Source organism: Dermochelys coriacea, chromosome 6 (genome assembly GCF_009764565.3).
Source record: "Dermochelys coriacea isolate rDerCor1 chromosome 6, rDerCor1.pri.v4, whole genome shotgun sequence".
NCBI lineage: Eukaryota > Metazoa > Chordata > Testudines > Dermochelyidae > Dermochelys > Dermochelys coriacea.
In genome coordinates, this window is record NC_050073.1 from 111,730,228 (window position 1) to 111,748,813 (window position 18,586).

An 18,586-nucleotide genomic window follows, 5' to 3' on the forward strand; every position below is an offset into this window, starting at 1 on the left:
CATTTTCAATTATTTTGATCATTTATTTCAAAATACCTGTCAACAAGTATGTCTGTAACAATACAGACAACAAAAAAAGAGTCAGAAAATTTGTTTTGACAGATTCCTTACTCAACATATTAGCACATTTATATGGCTCCACAGAGTAGAGGGCAATACTAATATTTCCATGTATGTCAAGCACAGAAGACTTCAAGGGCATGTCTACACAGCAAAGGAAAACCTGTGGCTGGTCTGTGGGGCTGTTTCATTGCTATGCAGAATTATAGGCTCAGACTAGAACCAAAGGTCTAGGACCCTCCCACCTTGAAGGGTCCTAGAGCCTGGGCTCCAGCCCCAGTCCAGAAGTCTACACAGCAATGAATCGGCCCTGCAACCCACGCACCGCGAGCTTGAGTTGGCTGGCACAAGCTAGCCAGAGGTTTTTCTTTGCTGTATAGACATATCCTAAAGGGCAGGACATCCTTAGGAATGAATTTAGGCCCTGATCTGGCACAGCACTGAAACATGTACAGATAGTTCAGCACCCGACTAACAGCTGGAGCTCAGCACATGGTAGGAACCATCGGCTGGGGCCTCCCCAGTCCTGCCCCTCTCTGGCTCCAGGCGCAACACGATAGCAAGCGGGAGGGACAGAATCTTGTGTACACGGTCCACCGCGCCCACCTGTGCGGTGATTTACGTTTCCCCTGCCTGATCCCAGTGGCCAAACCAAATGGACCCGCATGGGGCGTGTGAATCAGTTATTCTGCAGGGAAAGAGTAAAATCTGCAGGGAACGTTAATTCTGCACTTGTGCAGTGCTGCAGAATTTCCTCCGGAGTAACATTACTGATGCTCATACAGACACTACACAAAAGAAACACGATTCTGTCCTGTCATGCTGAGTGGTTAGGCTATTTTTTCTATATATTTTACTGCATATACCATCCATTGATGCTTGTGATTTTGGTTTTTGCTAACTTAACATTTAATTACATTGTTAGCGCTTTCAGAGTAAAGATTGAAGCCAGGGACTTAAAGGAAACACTCACGTTCAGTGCAGAAACTTTAGCTGATGTGGTGGTATGAACTAGATGGCATCCTTCTGTCCCAAAAAGTTACTGTGTTACTTGTACATAAAGATGATTTTCTCCCACCCCCCTGTGGAATAATCCAGTTTGTTTGCAGTCTTGGCCTTGATGGTCAGATGTTTCAGCTAAACAATGCTACATATTGTTGAACATACAGATGTACAAACTGGAGAAGAACATTAACCAGGAGCCCTTCGCCTAAGGGTTTCGTGGAAATTCAGGACCAAAATTCTTGGATTTGGCCTAGCAGAAACATTAATATTTAGATGCAGAGGGATCTTCATTGTGGGGTGGTTGTTTTTTTAGTTACAAATGAACTGGACTGCAAAGAAGGAAACAGCTTTGTCTTGCACTGTCTAAAGCAGAGTTTCCTGTACACTCAGCCCCAGATCACTGGTTGCAGAATTTAGTGGTGATTGGCAGAAAGCTGGCTGTTGTGCAGTGGTGCTCTCTTCGCAGTTTCCACCTGCTAAATAGTGTAAAGACATGTCATAAATGATTTTCTAATATTGTTTTCCCGGTGCAAACAATTTTTGTAGCTGCTGCAGGGACTTTGTGTGATTACGGATGGGAGGGAAGAGATTGGGAGAAACCTCTACTCAAAAGGAAAACTTGATGTTTTGGGGGCATTGATTTGCAATGAATGAAATGGCTAGACTAGGTTTTCCAGAGTTTGCCACTCAAGCATCGTATTGTTTCATTTGTTGGGGATTCCCTTGATCATGCTTTCTTGGATTCTCTTCTTATATTTCTATGTTTGGGAGTGGGAAGTAAGACGTGCAGAGGTTAAAAATGTCCTAATATCTTCTGTAGGGCTGTATCTGACTGTTCAAACAACCTGATTGTTCCAAAGGGCTTGAGTTTTTAAATGACCAACTTGAGGCCTTTTAAAGGAACCTGATTTCATAGGGTGGGTGCTTGGCACTTTCTGAAAATTAGATGACTCTAGTTGGACACTCAAAAATGGAGACCCCAAATCAGTAGACACTCTTAAAAATCTTGGTCGCTGTTTCTTTCAGTGTTAGCACATTGCGGAGCTAGCAGACTGGACCCTCCCCATTCCTCTGGTGCAGTATTTCCGGCTGAGGAGCTGCTCTGTGAGGCTGAGCGCTGATTCAGCGCCGTGCTGCTCCTGGACTAACAGACTCATGCCATCAGCATCAAAGCCTAGCAGCAGCGATCCTTTTAAATTCCAATCTGGTTCTTTTTGGTGGGTCACAGGTTGGGGAAAATGAAGTATGCGCCAGTAGAAGTTGTGAGGAGGATGTGATTGTGGTTTGGAGTCTGGGAGAAAGAGTGAAGGGAGGCAGGTTTAACTGCTCACCCAGACTGAAAGCTGTGGATTGCTTCTTGAGGCCAGTTGGTTGATGTTCATGTGACACATCAAACGTGACCCTTTTTGAATGCATTTCTTTGCTGTCCTCAGTAATAAGTCTTACTCCTTGCTCAGCCTGCGGGATACATACAACCTATGGCCCGCGGGATACATACATAGCCCACCAGAGCATTTCATAAGGTGTCAGGCCTCGGGTTGTCTGCCCCAGGCAGAGAATGTGTTTGGTCCACACAAGGTTGTGCTTAGGTTTGTGTGGCCCTCCTGTGTAATAAGGTTGGGCGCCACTGCTTTAGATGATATTTAATTTCTCATTTTGAGCAGCATAGTGGATTATTGTACTAGCTATTCACTTCTAGAGATGTTCTTCAGAGCGGTCTTAGGTTCCAGATGAAATGAGTTTACAGTAATCTAAGGCAGATTATAGAATTTTCACGTCACGTATGTGTTTGCAAAGTTGCATGTGAGCAGATGGAGGTTGGGTTCTAAAAATAGACCTCTTGCTACAACGACTTTATCACAAAACCGCTGTGCAGACTGGCATGACAGTTTGTCTTTGGAGGGGCATAAGAAGTGGGGACGTTGCATGCTGCATTGCATAGAGGTGTATTGGCAAAGCTCTTGTGTGGAGACCGTACTACTAGTTTACTGGAACCTTTGTTTATAACTTCTGGGTCAGCATGCTTACTGTAAAGTTATTTTGTTTGTAAGTGTGTTTTCGGGGATCGAGCCATTAGCAATAAATTATTCCTAGTACACATACAACAGACTGTTGTTGTCAGGGGAATGGAATGTATAACCTAATAGGTCTCTACTATTATGATTATTTAGTAGTTGTACTGTGGTAATGACGAAGGACCTGATCGGGGCCTCATGTGATGCAAAAGACAGTCCCTGCCCCAGAGAGCACACTATCTGTTCTGCTGCTCTAGGAATTATTTTGTGGGGTGAGGAGGGAATAGATTCTTATTTTTAAGTTTCTTTAGTTGAGCTGCTTCCAGGTAACAATAGATTTCTAAACAATTAAAATGCTTTACTGTTCCCTTACAGAATTATAAAGGGATGCTATATGCTTTATTTTGACCTGGGTTTGCTTATTTCATCCAAAGGACTGGATTTACTGTTGAAGAAGATTGTAGCCTTAAAGCTTGAAACTAAATTGGAGGCAGGAACTTAATCTTTCTGGAAATCTTCTACACCTACTTAGAGGATTAGAAATATTTAAAATACTTCTGCAGTGTTGTCAGGCTTTTTAGTGCAAGTAGTTGTGAGGCATGTTTTGGTTCTGAACGTTGGTAAAAGGGAAAAACTGGGTATAACTTGTATTTTGAAGTGCAGCCTGGATTAGTATAAATAGTTAGGGGCTCAGTTCTGCCATTCTCTCATTGAGTTGTACTTTGCTCTTCAAGCAGACCTCTTGATTCCAATGAGATTATCCAAGGTATTATTCAACAGGAGTAAGGGTTTCAAGATCCACCTCTTAATAACATAGTTAAAAAATGCCAATTTTGCATGACCTTTTGGGGGGAAAAATCAATTTTAAAAAGATATTTCCCATTAATATGTTTCGGTTTTGGTCAAAACCATTTTTTCCCCCCGGGGGGAACTTAGGGGAAAAACAACAACAACTTTTTTCAAACTTTCCTGAAAAATATAATTGGCATTTTTAATCAACTCTGACCTTCTTTTTAATCTTTTTTGTATTTGGGGTTTTAACAAAAATGAAGAGAATTAAGTTTTCATAAACTGAAAATTCTTACTGAAAACTAACCACTAAAAAAACAAGACTGGCACTCGGAGCTGTGAGCAGGAAAGAGGAAGCTGGAATTGGTTGGGCACCAAGGGGTCGGGGTTTAAGAACCAATGTGATGGGGGAGGGGGAAGAGAGGCCCTGATAAGGCCCTGGGATGCAGGGGAGGACTGGAACTGGCCAGGCAAAGAGACTGGGAAAAGAAGCCAGGAAGAGGGGAGACTGGGCCAGAACCTGGGAGGGTGTGGGTGGTAGATTGAGATTGGATGAGGAGCCCAAAGAGGGATACGTTAGGAGTGGGAGCTGGGGTGTGTGGGGAGGGTTAGGGAAGAGTCAAATCGCATGAGGGGCTGTGAATGGGAACTGAGGCTGGTTGGGGAAGGAAACGGGGACTGGTGTAGGATGGTAAATACTCTGATAAATCAGGTCCGAGGTGTCTAAAACTGGGCACCCAAAATTAGTGGAAACTTTTGACCTAAATCATTTTGTGCCTCAGCTCCCCATCTGTAAAATGGGGATAATACCCTTGCAGGGGTGTTAGGAAGATAAATTCATTAATGTTTATGAAACACTTAGCTACTAACTCACAGAACTCTTCATGGGAAGAAAATCTAAAGGATAAAGGAGTTCAGGACAGCTGGCTGTTTTTAAAGGCCAACAGCAACAACAGCAAACTATCCCCATATGAAGAAAAGATAGGAAGAATAGTAAGCGGCCATTGTGGCTCCATCATGAGCTGTTCAATGACCTGAAAATCAAAAAGTGGAAATATGGACAACTTGCTTGTGTTGTTCTTTTGTACTCATGTTTTGCCTGTAGACACAAATTCAGAACTTCTAATGCACACCAGGCATTACACCTAGCAAGGGGCATAAAATGCATTCAGAAGAGGTTCTATAAATATATTAGGAGCAAGATGAAGGAAAGTTTAGGTCCTCTATTTAATGGGGAAGGAGAGCTAATAACGGATGACATCAATAAGGCTGAGTTGTTTAATGCCTATTTTGCTTTAGCCTTCACTAAAAAGATTAATTGTGACCAGATGCTTAACACAATTAATATTAACCGGGGGAAGGAACACAAGCCAGAATAGGGAAGAACAGGTAAAAGACTATTTAGGTAAGTTAGAAGGATTCAAGTCAGCAGGGCCTGATGAAATTATTATCCTAGGGTACTTGAGGATAGAGCCCTGCAAATCCGTGGATATTCCCAGACCCTTTTTGCAAATTGCAGATCAGATGCTATTACAGATTTTATATTGAGAGCCCTGCAAATCTGTGGAGATCTGCTTTATATCCGTGGACCATTTGTGTGGCTCATGGATCGGATGCGGATACAGATGTTATATCCATGCAAGGCTCTACTTAAGGAACTAGCTGAAGCAATCTCAGAACCCTTAGCAGTTATCTTTGAGAATTCATGGAGGGTGGGTGAGGTCCCAGAGGAATGGAGAAGGGCAAACATAGTACCTGTCTTTAGAGAGGAAATAAAGAGGACCCGGGGAATTATAGACGAGGCAGTCAACCTAACTTCAATACCTTGAAAGATACCGAAACAAATTATTAGGCTATCAGTTTGTAAGCACCTAGAAGATAGTAGGGTAAAGAGTAATAGCCAGTATAGATTTGTCAAGAACAAGTCATGCCAAACCAACTTAAATTTCCTTCTTTGAAAGGGTTACTGGCCTAGTGGATAGGGGGAAGAAGTGGATGTTGATTTTAGTAAGGCTTTTGACCCAGTCCCACAAGACGTTCTCATAAGCAAACTAGGAAAATGTGTTCTAGATTAAATTACTATGAGATGGGTTTACAACTGTTTGAAAGACTGTCAACGAGTAGTTATCAATGGTTCACTGTCAAGTTCGGGGGGGAAGTATCTAATGAGGTCCTGTAGGGGTCAGTTCCAGACCATGTACTATTCAGTATTTTCATGAATGATTTTGTTAATGGAGTGGAGAGTATGCTTATAAAATTTGCTGATGACACCAAGCTGGAGGGGTTGCAAGCACTTTGGGGGATGGGTTAGAATTCAAAATGACCTTGACAAATTGGAAAATTAGGCTGAAATCAACAAGATGAAATTCAATAAAGACAAGTGCAAAGTACTTCACTTAGGAATTAAAAATCAAATGCACGGCTACAAAATGGGGAATAACTGGGTAGGCAGAGTACTGCAGAAAGGGATCGGGGGGGTTATAGTGAACCACAAATTGAATATTAGCCAACAATGTGCAGCAGTTGAAAAAAAAGGCTAATATTGTGGGATGTATTAACAAGAGTGTCGTATGAAAGATACGGGAGGTAATTGTCCCACTCTTCTCAGCGGGAGTACTGTGTCCAGTGTTGGGTGCCACATTTTAGGAAAAAGGTGAAGAACTGGAGAGCGACCAGAGGAGAGCAACAAAATATTATAAAATGTTTAGAAAACCTGACCTCTGAGAAAGAGTTAAAAATAACTGGGCATGTTTAGTCTTGAGAAAAGAAAACTGCGGGGGGGGGGGGGGAAGGAGAGGGGAGACTGGATAAGTCTTCAGATATGTTAAGGGCTGTTATGAAGAGGACTGCGATCAATTGTTCTCCATGTCCACTGAAGGTAGCACAAGAAGTAATTGGTTTTATCTGTAGCAAGGGAGGTTTAGGTTAACTTAATTTTGTAGTGTAGACAGGGGTAGACCAAAGTTATATCAATGCACATGTCCACATTATGTCCCCTCTGTTGGTGGTGCATGTCCTCACTAGGAGCGCTTCCATCGACTTAACTGTGTGGGGCGTTGTTGGGCACTGACATCTGGAGCCCACCCCCACAGGACTATGGGGCTATGGCTGTTGGCCCCGGGGGTGGGGGGCCCTCTGGCTGTCAGCTGCATGCAGGATTGACAGCCAACAGGTGAAGTAAATAATGCAGTGTCTCCACAGACATTCCATCGACCTAACTATGTCGACCTATGTGCTATGCCTCTCGCAGAGGTGGAGTTATTAGGTCGGTGTAGTGGGCAACTTACATCGGTGGGAGCAACATCGTAGTGTAGACACTGACTGACTTAGACCAGGCCTAAGATATTAGGAAAATCTTTCTAATAATCTAAGGATAATTAAGCATTGGACAGTGGCATAGCTACAGTAGTGCAAATGGTGCAGTTGTACCAGGGCCCATGAGATTATGGGGCTCAATCATCACTGAAGCTGAACTGGATGACCATGGAAAAGTGAAGCCCACTGGCCCCACAGGGCAATGGGCGAGGCTGGAATGGAGGGTCCCTCTTGCTGGGGTAACCCTGGGCATGAGCAGCTGACAAAGACACATGGAGAAGGCATGGGGGTGGGGGTCAAAGTGCTTGGGGGTGTGCAGGGACAGGGGTTGCCTGAAGATGGGAGATGTGGCCCTAGAGAGAGCGTGCAAGGTAAAAACCACTTTGTATGGGTGGGGACTAGGAAGGGTTGGGGGAGGGGGACTGTAGGACTAGAAGAAGGGAGCTGGGGGGCTAGATCAGAGCTGGGGAGATAGGGAGATGGAGCAGAACTGGGTAGAGCTGGGGTGCTTGATTACAGCTATTGAGGATGGGGGAAGAGGGTTGGCACGCAGCTTGGTGGGTCTGGATCACAGCTGGGGAGCTGCAGCGTGTGGGAGACTGGGGTTGGAGCAGAGCTGGAGGGGACTGAGCGGGGAATCTGAGGGAGGGCTTGTGGGGGCCTGAAATGGGGCTGGGAGGGGGATCAGGAAAGTTGGAGGGGTAGAAGGGGAACTAAAAGGGCCTGAACGGGTGATTGGATTGGGGTTGGGAGAGCTGGGGGTCTGTAGGGAAGCTGTGAGGGAGCTGGAGGGAACCTAGGCAGGAGCTGTGGGACAGGAGAGCTGGACTGGGGCTATGGGGAGCTAGGCAGGAGCAAGTGAATGGGTGGGGGCTGTATTGGGGTGGATTTCAGAATTGGGAAGGGGGCCTCTAATTTATTCTTGCACAGGGGCCTTCTGTGGCCTTGCTAGGCCATTGGCTCTGAAATAGGTTACCAAGGGAGGTTGTGGAATCCCCATCATTGGAGGTTTTTAATAACAGGTTAGTCAGACACCTGTCAGGGATGGTCCAAGTTTACTTGGTCCTGCCTGAGTGCAGGGGAATGGGCTTGATAACCTCTTGAGGTCCCTTCTTGCCCTACATTTCTATGATTCTGTAGTGATGAGCACCACAGAAAAGCCTATGAGGAAATTAATAATTTTGTCTTCAGAGCAGGGGTTGAACAATGTGCAGTAAATAAGGAACCTCATATAGAATAATGAAGAGAAAATAAAATATTGAACAGCTGCTCATTAAGTGAGCACTGTCTACCCTGTGCACTGAATGAGAGAGCATTTTTCCCACCAGATCCCTATGTGGTTATGTAATTAAATACGGTCTCATAACGCATAGGTCCAATGTGTCTGAATTAAGATTGCACAGGCAACTTTACTTCTGATGTTTCCTAACTTCTGAGTGTTTGAATTTGCAACCTAATAGTGTTCTTTTACCATGTTTTTTTGGTCTCGTATGTAGAGCGTATACTAATCATACAAAGCTGTGGCTTCAAGGAAATTGACATGAACTTTTTAATCTACTTGGCTACATTTTCACTCTAGCCACTGCTCTTTGGGTGAATTCATCTTGTGCTGTAGCCCCTTCCGGAATACCCGGGCTCTGGAGACTCTCTGGGTTCTGCAGAGCCGGCTCCACTGGTTCTAATGCCCCTCCGTCCCTCTTGTGGAGGCATTGGTGCTGGTGTTGTCTGGGGTGGAAGCAGGAGAGGCCAGGGCAATCCTGTGCTCCAGCCTTACTGTACCATTTCAGGGGCCATAGGGTCTGAACCAGCCCTTCATTACAGGAGGCAGAAGCTGCCTCCCCTCTGTCCTAGGGCTGACTTTAGCACCAGTGCTGGAAGGATAGATCTGACCTCAGGTCTCAGATTATCCTAAACTATTTATTTGTTCATTAAGAGGGCTAGGTGCCTCACAGACATGTCTGAAGTAGGCCCGTCGATGAATCACAGTTAACTTAAAAAAATGTATTGCAATTAATTGCACTGTTAAACAATTGAATACCAACTGAAATTTATTAAATATTTTTCTACATTTTCAAATATATTGATTTCATTTACAACACAGAATACAAAGTATATAGTGCTCACTTTATATTATTTTTATTACAAATATTTGCACTTAAATATGTAAATATGATCAAAGAAATAGTATTTTTCAATTCACCTCATACAAGTACTGTAGTGCAATCTCTTACAAATGTAGATTTTTTTTGTTACATAACTTCACTCAACAACAAAACAGTGTAAAATTTTAGAGCCTACAAGTCCACCTAGTCCTGCTTCTTGTTCAGCCAATCGCTAAGACAAACAAGTTTATTTACATTTACAGGAGATGCTGCTGTGTGCTGCTTTTTACAATGTCACCTGAAAGTGAGAACAGGTGTTCGCATGGCACTTTTGTAGCTAGTGTTGCAAGGTATTTACATGCCAGATATGCTAAACATAAGTATGCCGCTTCAGGCTTCGGCCACCATTCCGGAGGACGTGCTTCCATGCTGATGATGCTCATTAAAAAATAACAGTTAATTAAATTTGTGACTGAACTCCTTGGGGGAGAATTGTATGTCTCCTGCTCTGTTTTACCCCCATTCTGCCATATATTTCATGGTATAGCCATCTCGGATGATGACCCCCAGTACATGTTTGTTTTAAGAACACTTTCACTGCAGATTTGACAAAATGCAAAGAAGGTACCCATGTGAGATTTCTAAAAATAGCTACAGCGCTCGACCCAAGGTTTAAGAATCTGAAGTGCTGTCCAAAATCTGAGAGGGACGAGGTGTGGAGCATGCTTTTAGAAGTCCTAAAAGAGCAACACTCAGATGCGGAAACTACAGAACCTGAACTGTCAAAGAAGAAAATCAACCTTCTGCTGGTGGCATCTGACTCAGATGATGAAAACGAACATGTGTCGGTTCGCTCTACTTTGGATCATTATTGAGCAGAACCTGTCATCAGCATAGACAAGTCCTCTGGAATGGGGTTGAAGCATTAAGGGACATGAATCTTTAGTGCATCTGGCATGTAAATATCTTGTGACGCCGGCTACACCAGTGCCCTGTGAATGCCTGTTCTAACTTTCAGATGACATTGTAAACAAGAAGTGGGCAGCTTTATCGCCTGCAAATTTTAACCAAACTTGTTTGTCTGCACGATTGGCTGAAGTAGGAATGGGTGGACTTGTAAGCTCTAAAGTTTTACCTTGTTTTATTTTTGAATACAGTTATTTTTTATACCTAATTCTACATTTGTAAGTTCAACTTTCATGATAAAGTGATTGCACTACAGTACTTGTATTAGGTGAATTGAAAAATATTTCTTTTGTTTTTTACAGTGCAAATATTTGTAATAAAAAAAATATAAAGTGAGCAATGTACACTTTGTATTCTGTGTTGTAATTGAAATCAATATATTTAAAAATGTAGAAAACACCCACAAATATTTAAATAAATGGTATTCTATTAACAGTGCGATTAATCGAGATTAATTTTTTTAATCACTTGACAGCCCTAGTCTGAAAACAAAAGTCCCTGCTCGGAGGCGCCTACAGCTTTACAGACCCCATATGAATGGGGGCTGTGCTGTAACAGCAGGCAAGTGAATGAGCTGTGGGGTTAGCACATGTCTCCTAGTTTCATGACGTCTGAGTATAGCCCTGCTATTTTGGTTCTGTGTTTTCCCGTGTCTGTTTTGCTAATACTTAATGGAGAGGTGGGTTAAGGCTTATCCAACTCACCCAAGAAGCAGGTCTTGAGGGGGCTGGAGGCATGGTAGACCCTGCGGGGAAAGGCCCGGAGGTGGTTCTCGTGCAGCAAGCAATGGGGAGGGAGGAACAGGGATGAATAGTGTGACGTGAAGTCCGGCAGCTTGAGCAGAGGAAAGGTCGTGAGGTCTTAAGCAAAAAGAAGAGTAGAGTGTTATGTAGGTGCTAAGCTGCGCAGAGCCTTGAAGAATGTAGCATGGGCTGGAATTGAAGGACACGAGGCAGTGAGCAAAGGGGACCAGAAGAGGGCTGGATGTGACTGGACTATTTGGTTTGTATGTGTGTTTGGGAAAAGGGGCATTAGCCTTTCATTGCTCCTAGGATGCATTCAAGCCAGACTTTTTTGTGGCTGCCTTCTGGACGGATTGCAGAATGGCACAAAGAATCGGGGAAGCCAGAGAGGAGGAAGCTGCAGTAGCTGGGTCGAGAGATGATTAACGATGAGTTATAGACATATTATTTCAAACTGGGTGAGAAAATTCAATGTATGTTCTGGTTAAGACTTATACTCCTGGAAGATTCTAGATCCTGACCTGCTGAATTATAGGTTTGTTTCCTTCCCCTGTCTAGAGTCTTCCCTTGGAGCTCTTGTGGTGAGAGCGCCACGGATATAAACCCATAAAAATGCTGGTTAGCTGCAAATCTAGTCTATTTCAAAATAATGGATTAAGTAGTCTCCAGCACTGCACCCACCTCTGAATCCCCTGGCCAATTGCTGAGAGTTTTGTATTTGGGTTGTGTGTGTGTTTTTAAATATTTTTTTGCTCCCGATTGCTATACCAAGGCCCCAGTCCTGCATTGGAATCTATTCGTGTTCACCATCTTGGGTGTGATGGGACTAAAAGCATCAACCTCTGCCATTTTGAGGCCTGGCTCTATTCCTGGGACTGTAATAAACTCATATCCCCTGTGGATTGGGCACGAAGTGGAGATGCATAACACACCCACCAGTGGGCAACTCTGGCACATACCCTACACTTACGCAGAGTCCCATTGAAGACAAGGCATGCCCTACTCTGACACATATCCATTGTAACAGATCTGTTGCAGGGCTTAACTGATTGTGCTGGAGAAATAGTGAAATGGACTGTACACAAAATGCTGTCAAATGCACAAAGTAGACAAACGAGGAAAAATAAATCCATCTGGGTAATCTCTCTTGGTGATGTGAATTTTGGGTGTTACTTGTAACAATAATAAGTGAACAAATGTCAAATCAGAGTATGTGGTTTTTAAATTGATCCGGTGATCCCTTTTAAAAGGCTGGCACCAGGAGGTTTAAATTTCCTTACTAGGACAGTCGCTGTTTTGCACTGTGGCTCGCTCTGAGCATTTCCCAGAGTGCTAGTAATAATTGTTACTGACAGAAGTGTAACCTGCTCGGCATGGAAAGTATTTGACTTAGAATGAATGTTGCTGCAGGTTGCTGCCAGAGCGCTGCAGTTATCTGAGTGCCAGTGACACACATCAGACTATCATTAATATACAGAATACAGCAACTGCCATCCTATATTTATTTGATCTCAGAGGCTGTTCGGAAGTTGCAGACTGCAACTTTATTGTGGAAACAGCAACTTTCTGCATTCACGGCGGCTTTTTCACAATGCCACTCGCAAATGTGGCCTGGCTGCCCTCTGTCATGATGGAGGGGCAGCTGGGCTGAATTTCAGGGCGTCAAGCAGAGGCACCATTTAGGTAGGGTGGGCCAGGGAGCTGACCCTTCTGTGCTTAGCCTTCACATAACTCAAGCTGGACTGTTCTCCTTGTTAGGGGGAGGCTATTTGTGGTCCCGTCCTGGGGCAGCGAGTGAGGTGCATGGAGCCAGCTGTGGAGAGGCTGACCCCTGCGGCTGGTGGCAGCATCCAAGGGCTGGAGGTGCTGAAATGAGCCTCTGGAAGCCAGGCCTGGCAGGGAGCTGCAGCATAGAGGAGGGGGGGTATGGGGAGTAGGAGCCTGTGCTGGGATGGGGGGCCTGGTCCCTGCATTCCTGCGCACTCTGGGCTATGATCACAACTCCCACCTAGGAACTCCAGGGGCTGGGGAGGGGGCGAGGGCAGGGATGGATGTGGGTCAGAGAGGGAAGACCCTACATTACTTTCCCCCAACACATGGTGCCCACACTGGAGGGCTTGGTCCCTGCACTGTGTGCCCACATTGGGCCTAAGTGGCCCCTGGACTGCCCACGGAAAGCTGTCTCCATCACTGAAATCATGTCCCTACTTCAATGCCACTTAAATTTGGCCCAGCCGCAACTTCCTTTGATAAAACCGTAGTTTAACGCACTGTGGCCGCAACCTTTGAGCCTAAAATCACAACTTTCTGACAGCCGTATTTATCTCCAGTAACACGATCCCTCCTGGCATTGGCAAGGTTGAGTTCCACATCTTGATCCTGTGCATAAAGCTGGAGCAGAAGGGCTTTGCCTGTGGGCCCTGTGCTGAACCTGGGGAGAAACGGAATCTGGATCTACCTAGAGACCTGGGCTCTGACTGCTACTAAACTGTATGGGGAAATGTAAGAGACTGCTTGATTCTTCCCCCCAGGCAGCTTTCTGACCCTGTGGATCTCACTTTGAATCTGTCTGCGGCCCACTGTTTTCTTCCCTCTCTCTTCCCTGCATCATTCCTGGAGCTCTCCCTGCTCTCTATACATAGAGCCATGGAAACCTGCCACACACTATCTGTTCTCTGTGGTATGGGCTCTCCCTCCATGGGGACTCCACTACTTTGGATTCCTGCACTACAGAGCCACATTTTTAAGCTGCTTATGGTTCTAACCCAGCAGGCTCAGGATTTGAGGCTATGTGACCAATGTGGTGAGAGTATTTTCAAGGACCACAGACATGCCACTTGGATGCATGGGTAGTCACAGTATATGAAAGGGCTGATGCAGGGTGCTGGTGGAGGTTTTCAGATTGGCACACAGAGATTTAGGTAGGTGTATTTGGAAATATGCCCCCATCTAATGTAGGCTTTAGGGGGTTATCAAAGTGTACAGTATCTCTCCCTTTGGATAACTTTGTTAATTTGAGGCAAATGGTAAGTTCTAGGGAGTTAAAACATGGTGTATTATAGACTGTGATGGAGAAACAGAGCAACGTGACATTATTAAGAAGTGATTGTATTTCTGGTAAATTAATACTGTGTAAGGCAATATTGTATTGTTCCATGTTACCCTTCAGAAAATATAGAAAACGCTGTTATTGAGTGTTCAGGAAAAGCACACTTCTTGTCTACAAGATGTGATCATTCGAACTGATAGTAGGCTCTGTACTAGAACTGTAGAAACTTCCAATTTCTCCTTCTTCCCCCCCCCCGAGGATTAACCTTCTGTCTGGCTCTTTCTAGCTCTAGGCTTCCATACAAACAGTTGTTCCCCTACCCCCCTCATTTGAGAAGATGAAACCCTGTTTTTGGTGTTTCCAAGTGGAATAGAAGTGATACTTGTATTAATGTTGGAATGCTTAGCACTCTGTTTATCTCTGATTTTGTTCCTCCTGTAAAATACTTACAGCTATTAGTTTGTTTCACTTGTTTTTTGCTTTAATAATTATTATTGTTGTGGGTTTTTTAAAAAGAAGCACATGAGAAATTCAGATAGCGGCATTTCCATTTTAACTGTGTGTCCCGCCCCATCCCGTTACATAGAGTACTGTCGTATTTTTGTGATGGAGGATGCAATTGAACATGTTTCTCACTCTAACACCTTCATCAGCCTGAATGAGTCAAAATGCTTAATAAGCTGATGGTTCCAAAAATATTGATGTAAATGTGGCTGTTTTTACTCTGTGTGACTTTATCCTCTAGGGGCCTGACTAACTCCCAGTGAGGTCAGTGAGAAGACTCTGACTTCAATAGGAGTTGGATCAGGCTCTAGTCTAACAATCTTGAAGGTGATCACAGTCCGTCTTGTTCATGAGTAGGATATGAAGCATTCTGCTCGAAACCAGAAGAACAAAGGTTGATCAGCCTCCAGCCCTTGAGGTTACTGTTACACTGAAAGTGAGAGCTATTTCCCTTAAACTTAAGTGATGTCATAATAGGCCACTCCTGTTCCCAAATAAGAGTGAGCACGGGCAGATTTGCATGGAAATAAGTAAAGGTGTGAATTACAACTCATTTTAGTTATTTTGCTTCTAGTTTCCATGTAGACAAGCCCTCAGGAGCTCCTGTTGCTGATTCTTATGGCGTGCGTTTGTTGATACAAGTGAAAGCAATAAAATTCCCCTTTTCTGCTGGGGAGCATAGCATTTTGCATCCGTGTTAGATGTATAATGGTTAAAATATGAACTTTTGTTAATGCTTTCTTTAAAGAGATGCTGCCAAGTAGTTTCAAGACTGTGGGCCAGATTCTTCACCCTATTTCTGGTCCTTGTGCATCACCAGTGTGGTGCAAGAAGGATGCAATTTGGTTACAGCTGAAAATTCCTCCATGGAGAAGACTTTTCGGTTCTGAGTCAGCTCCTAAACCAACCTACCCACTCTTGGTGTAGGAGCTGCGATGGGAGTGGAGCCGATCTCTGTTCCCCTATGGCAATTCTCAGCTAGCACATGGGCCCTAGGGGACTGTACCCAGCTGTCGTAAGTTCCAGTAGCCCCAAGGCTACACTAATGTACATCAAGGCCATGACCAGGGAAGCTTGAGAATCAGGGAAACATAACCAAACCCCTGATGTCCACACTCCCTGTGTCCCCCTTCTACACAGACTGTATCTTGGTGCAAGAGAGAATCAGGACCTCTATAACTTGGTGCAACAGAGAGTCTGTCTTTCATAAATCTTTTTTTTTTTTTTGTAGTGGCTGGGGAATCATCACACGTTTGCTGCGTTAATTTCTGTGTGGCACACCAGAAGTGCCAGCTGGCTGTACCACAAATGTTTATTAACAGGCATTGTGCCCAGAGTTCTCCATTTCTGCAGACACCACTGGTGACTGTGATGCTCCAAGCGTCAGCTAGCCCAGGAACCAGGGAGTCCCTGGTAGTGTTAGCTACTGGGTCATCCAGTCAGAACCTTGCTGATCTGCTTCTCTGTGTCTCATGGGTGGTACGAGACCTTTCAGTATGAATGGTCCAGCCAAGAACCTGTATCAAAGGGGCAATAACTCAGAGCAGTAGTAAAGCTTTTTCCTGCATCTTGATTTTGGTCCATCATTCCCCTTCCCGGTCCAGTTCTGCATGGTGTTGAGCAACCACAGCTTCCATCGATGGCAGCGGGTTTGTTTTGACTAGGATTCAAGGCTGTGTTGCTGTTAGAAGATGAGTTAATGTCCTAAAACTCCAGTCTAGCCAAGGCAGTGTAGACTTTTAACAAGCGCTAAGAAGATTGAGTTGCCGCTAGGCTTCAACTGGACTAGCTTAGCAACTGCTTCCCTGCTTTGCCACACGAGAATAGGAGGACTTGTTAGCCAATGCCTTCCAACAGCAACAAACCTTTAAATCCTAGTGGAGGTAACCTAATGGGTAGTGAGCACTTGACACCTTGAAGGGCAGGTTCCTTGGTCGTCTCCCATTACGACAGCGGTATATCCTGCTTGCATCGTTGGGTCATCTTTTGGCATTGTGAAACCACATAAGAGATTGTATTATCCTGGAGGGCAGGGCAGGATGGCTTTAGTGACAGCTTTTGGAGGGAGATGAAGTCTGTATCAAAAACACTCATGGTCCTGAGGCACATGCAACCCTCTCAGATGGTCCCTTGTTTTAGGCCCAAAGTTGCCCACATTCCATACACATTTGACAGGACTTTCGTCTGTCATTTCAAGTTATTTACATCAGAGGTAGAGTCATGAAACCGAGGTTACAGAAAGAATTACTTACAATAAAGGGATGAAGCCCACAACCTCTTTGAGGCAGGGACCATTTTTTGTTGTTGTTCTCTTTGTACAGCACCCAGCAAGATGAGACACTGGCCAATGACTGGGTCTCCTAGGTGCTACTGCAATACAAATAAAAACTAAAAATGAACATATTTCACTTCCTATGTGAGTAGCCCTGTGTGTTCCTATCTGTGTCCGTCCATTTCTCATCTTGGGTCTTTGTCACACACTATGTGATCCAATTGCTAGGGCAAAAGCCTAGGACTTGAGAGTGGGGTTCAATTCCCTGCTTTGCTACAGACTTCCTGTATGACCCTGAGCAAGTCACTTAACTTCTCTGCGCCTCATCTGTACAATGGGGATAATAGCACTGTCCTCCCTCAGAGGTGTTGTGAGGATTAATATGTTAATGATTGTGAACAGGGTGGATTTGATTTAAATCACTAGTCAGGAAGACTAGATTTAATCATGGTTTTCTACATAAAAATGCATTCTTATTGGTTGTTATAACCTTAATACATATTCTTCACAACTCAGAGATAGATGTAGGTTTCATTTTTAGAAGGTACACACTATACATTTTTAAACAGTGATTTATTTTGAAAACTTTTCTGATTAGTTTTACAGCTATATCAGAAAATGAATGATTGTTTGGTTATTTCATTTACCAAAGGTAATTGAAGCAGATAGTTCACCTCCCAATGACTTCATAACTATCTCCAATTCAACAGGTTAATCATTTAATATTTGGAGGATTTTCATGCTATGCTGTATGAGGAGGAGAACATCGCCAGACAGACGTTTAAATTGTTTTATTTAACTAAAACAATAACGTTAAGTATTCTGGATTTTTTTCTTCAACAGCAAATGTATAATATTTTAACAAAACAAACATATGTCCCTCGCTTCTCACATTTATCTCCAGACTTCTTCTCCTTGTCCAGATCTATTCCACCTCCAAAAATCTTCTATTGGATTTTTGAAACTTTTCACTTTTAGAGAGAGATTGACTCTGTGTACGCAAATTTGAAGAGGGACAATAGAGTTGAGGTCTGTTGTTTCTCACATCTATATATTTATTTATTTATTTTAAAACATTTTTGCTGTTAACAAGCATGTTACCTCTGGAGAGACAAATCCACAGTTTGCAAACTGCAAAACTAAGCATTTCTGATGGTATTTTCTAGATTGATCACTGAGTCCCATTGGGTAGATAGAAAGATTAACCTAAATAATCTATACAGAAGCCCCTGGAAACCCATACGATTGGGTCCCTAATCCATGAACTATTGGAACTCATTTACAAAACTTTTCTTAAACATTACATGACTATATTGTCTCATACTATAGAATTAGAATGTATAATCCCTCTTCCATGATGAGATGTCTTTGAGCTATAATGTATCTTAATTAAAAGTATCTTTGGATAGTTTTTTTTCCCCTCAAAAAGCATTTTATCAAAAAAACCAATTTAAATTAAAAATCTGGTTATTTTTTTTTTTTAAATCATTGATTTTTATCCACCCTGATTGTGAAGTACTTTGAGATAGAGTGATGGAAAAAGCACTATGTGAGAGCTAGAAGATGGTGGTGGTATTAGTAGGGGGTTGCCATAAATGTGTTGGAATCTGGCGGGTACTCTTGAATGTTACTTCTCTGCGTGCGGTATCAGTTGTCCAGAAGACATTTTCATATGGAAACTGTTGTACAGTTTTAACTATCATGGTCACTTCCTGGCTCGACTGCTAGAGTAATGACACCTGTTGGATGGCATGGCAGTTAGAATT

The 18,586-nt window shown here is 43.6% G+C and overlaps 1 protein-coding gene across 2 annotated transcripts in view; it reads left to right on the forward strand.

Moving 5' to 3' along the window:
- CEP170B (centrosomal protein 170B) overlaps positions 1–18,586 on the forward strand; it is a 98,387-nt gene that overhangs the window by 5,253 nt on the left and 74,548 nt on the right. The window lies entirely within an intron of this gene.